Source organism: Mustela nigripes, unplaced genomic scaffold (genome assembly GCF_022355385.1).
Source record: "Mustela nigripes isolate SB6536 unplaced genomic scaffold, MUSNIG.SB6536 HiC_scaffold_617, whole genome shotgun sequence".
NCBI lineage: Eukaryota > Metazoa > Chordata > Mammalia > Carnivora > Mustelidae > Mustela > Mustela nigripes.
This window is the reverse complement of record NW_026740024.1, coordinates 13,035-16,979: the sequence shown is the minus strand read 5'-3', so window position 1 is coordinate 16,979 and position 3,945 is coordinate 13,035. Positions and strand designations below refer to the sequence as shown.

General features: G+C 39.0%; 1 pseudogene; it reads right to left on the bottom strand.

Annotated features, from left to right (window-relative positions):
• Positions 1-2,462: 2,462 nt before the first annotated feature.
• On the bottom strand, positions 2,463-3,678 carry LOC132008656 (RAD51-associated protein 1-like; annotated as a pseudogene).
• Between the last annotated feature and the right edge of the window lie 267 nt (positions 3,679-3,945).

Sequence of the window (3,945 nt, the reverse complement as noted above, 5' to 3'; positions counted from 1 at the left end):
GGAATGTGAGGTTCAGGATTCCAGTTATAGTAAGTCACAGGGATACAAGTACAGCATAGGGAATACAGTCAACGGTATTGTAATAGCATTATGCAGTAAGAGATAGTAGCTACGCTTATGGTAGGCGTGGTGTAACATTCAGAGTTCTTAAATCTCCTGAAACACATCACATTATGTGTCAACTATGCTTCAATTTAAATAAATAAACAAACAAATATACACATGTTAAAGAACAAATTTATGTTATTAGTGGGAATACTGTTCCCAGAGAGGTTAAAAACAATAAGGTCCAACTTTTTCCCTACACAGGTCCTGCCTTATTTAGGGACCTTATGAACCTTCATAAGCACTGAGATACCCAAGAAGAGAGACTGCTATAAAAATAGAGTCCTGGTAGCTGTGCCTCTATTTCCCTATACACCGCCTAATATTTTCTTTCTGTGAGCTCTTAGATCACTCTTTTTCAGGGCTCAGTGGTACCCTCCAAGCTTTTAAATCTTTAGCCTATGAAAGCAGATTCCCAAAACAAGCATAGCTTCAAATGGCCAAGAATAGGAGCCATTTCCTGCTCCTGGAGACAAGCTAAACTGAAAGTCATCCATGTAATCATCTCAATGTAGACATGTTACCAACTACCCAAATGAAGCTCTGTTGCTGATTTGACAGCCAGTCTTAGCCCACCAAACCCTACATGTACATGGGAAAGACATCAAAGAATTAGAAAAAGAGGTGGAGTGAGGAGACCCCTACCTTGGGCCATATATCTGTGTGGTTCAGAATCTCCATCCCCCCTTAGATACTCAAGAGGATCTTAGCCAAGATTGGGCTGGAAGTAGATGATATCACATTCCTATATGCTGTAAAAAGCCTTCCCCATGGCTCAAATGATTTTAAAACCTCTCAACAGCAGGGAGTGGGAAGTCGGGGTACAAGGTGGTGGGTATTATAGAGGGCATGGATTGCATGGAACACTGGGTGTGGTGCAAAAATAATGAATACTGTTATGCTTAAAATAAATAATAAATAAATCTAAAAATAAATAAATAAATAAATAAAAGAGAAACAAAAAGAAAAAAGAAAGAAAGAAAACCTGAAGTATGCTAGTTCATTCAATTAAACAAATCATCAAAAAAAATGCTCGTGATTCTCTTGAACCTTCTATTTTAATATGCTTTTCTAAACAACTCCCAATATCCTGTGTTCTTCATTCCTTCCCATGTGTGTGTGTTCTTCATTTCTGTAATCCATCTTTATCTAACTTATCATATGCCCAAATATTCTGACATCTTTTCTAAAACTCTTATTCCTATCCAGCCCAGTGTTGTTATTCTTGAAAGTTGGCCTCTCCTGCCAATTCCTTCCTTACACACCTTCACTGTGTTCACTAGACCCACTCCCCATCTTTCTATTATTAAAACATTCACCTATTAAGATGAGAAAAAAAGGGGAAACCTGAATGTAAATTTCATTTCTGTCACTTATCATATCCAAATAAGTTACTTTAATCTCTTTTGCATTTCAAATTCTCCATTTAAATAATCACTTGGTGAGGATGTTAAACACAGGTTGTAGTACCAGAGAGTATTTTGATTAGTTCATCTCTAAGATGTCCTAAAAAACCTGAAATTCTATGTGCTTTTGATTTTGTCTACAGAAAAACAGAGAATACTTAGCTGTCAGAAAGGGAAAAAATGGAATAAAAGAAATGCCAAGAAAAGAAGAGAAGAAAGAAAAAAGAAAAAAACAAGAAAAGATTATAGAAAAGTCAACAGAGAAAAGGAAAAAAATCTACAAAAAAAAGAAAAAGCTTCAAGGTCAAGGGAACTAGCCTAAAGGAAAAACTAGACTGGGAACTCAGTAAACAGAGAATCATTTAGAAATATCCTCTAAAGAGATGATAAAATTAATTAACGTATCATGGCTACACCTAAATTACATATACATCACTTCTGGAAAATCATTCATCTCAAGGAAAGCAGACATCTCTATATCTAAGAACTTGCCTGATTAGGTCTTGCTTATATAAAAGCTATGTACTATGGCCATAGGTAATTAGAGCCATCCTAAAATCTTTAACAGTAAAAACAAGAGACTAGTTGCCACTGCACTAATTACCCCTAGTTATCACTAGTTGTCAAATATATTAGGACAAATGCTTGGACTAACCTGGTTTCTTAGGAAAACGCTAAATAAGCAAACACATAACTAAATTACTCTCTGAATTGATCTGACTAGGATCTGTACCTTAACCCCAGTACTGCTGAGGGACAAAAGAATTGATGTGGAAGTCACGCAGGCTGACAGTCAAATCATGGGTCTACTACTCGTTTTGTTTTTGTTTTTTTTTTTTTTACATTAAAGGATTCCTTTATGATACCCTCCTTAAACAGAAACACAATTCAAACATAAACACACTTGTAAAACTCTTTTTCTCTTAATCAAAACTTCACTGACTACCACACTCAGCCACTAGTGGCATTTGGATGCAAAGGTTTCACTTGTGCTAATCTGGACAAGCCAAGGCAGAGACTGATTTGGAGACTTAACAGACACCCCTGCCAGTGGGCTCCTGCTGCTGTTGCTGCTGCTGCTGCTGCTTCCAGACAGCGCTGGTGGCATCTACTTAGGTTTTCTGCTTACAGCTTCAGCTGGAAGGTTTGCATATTTGTAGTGGTTTCCGAATGGCCTCTTCATTGATAAAGGAAGGCTGAGATTCTGATTTCAGGGCAGCTGGAGCACAGTCTCTTGAAGTCACTTCCAAAGTATCACTTTTGGATTTAGGTTTCTTCTCCTTTTTTTCAACTGGGGATTTTACCTTCACTTCTTTCTTTTTAATTTCTTCCACTTTATTTTCTCCCAGAGTGAAGTTCGCATCATCATCTTCTTCTTTCTCCCTAAAATCAGACTCATCCTCAGACTCTCCACCAGCGGTTCAGAGTCCTCAGCACTACCGCCATCACTGCCTTCCGAAAGAATCTTCCTCTGTTGTACCACAGCTTTTATTTTTTTTTAATTTATTTATTTGACAGAGAGAGATCACAAGTAGGCAGAGAGGCAGGCAGAGAGAGAGAGGAGAAAGCAGGCTCCCCGGTGAGCAGAGAGCCTGATGCGGGACTCGATCCCAGGACCCTGAGATCATGACCTGAGCAGAAGGCAGCGGCTTAACCCACTGAGCCACCCAGGCGCCCTGTACCACAGCTTTTGATGCTGTTTTTCTTTTTCCTTGAGCACCGCACACATCATCTTCCTCGGTAAACTTATCCAAATCTAAATCATCACTGGCTACACTGCAATCGGAGAGATGGGGAGCCTTAGTCATTGTCCCAATTTCGCTGATGCCATATTTTTTTTTGGTGCTTGTAGCTTGAGCCTCTCCCACATCAATGGTGACCGTTGGAAGTTCCTTCACTGATAAAGCTAGCACCACTTCTAAGTCTTGCTGGTAGAGTTCGTCACCTAAAGCCATCCTTTTTTAGGGGTTTTCTCTTATAGTGGGATATCTTCTTTCTGGAGATTCTTCAGTTTAGGTTTCCTTGTTTCTAGTATTAATAACTCTTTTGGTGTTGTTCTGGGCTTCTTATTCAAAGGTGTGGTTGCGGAAACAAAGTCATCATCGCTGCCAGAATTTTCAAACTGTGAGTAACTGACTAGCTTCCTATGCCTCACGGGGGGCACCATGGCCCCCTCCAAGACCGAAAATTCACAGCGTTCAAGCTCTTGTTAGCAGCAGTGGTGGTTTCTGGGTCTGCTACTCTTTAACTATAGAATCATAGGTCAATTAATCAGTGTTCCTGAACCACAGCTGACTAATTAATAAAAAAAATAGGCTGTAACAGCACATCTACTTTGAGATGCTATTGTAATGACTATGTAAGTAATAAATGTCAAGCACATAATATAGTGCCTAGCACACAGTAGAACTCTCAACAAATGCTTTTCTCTGCA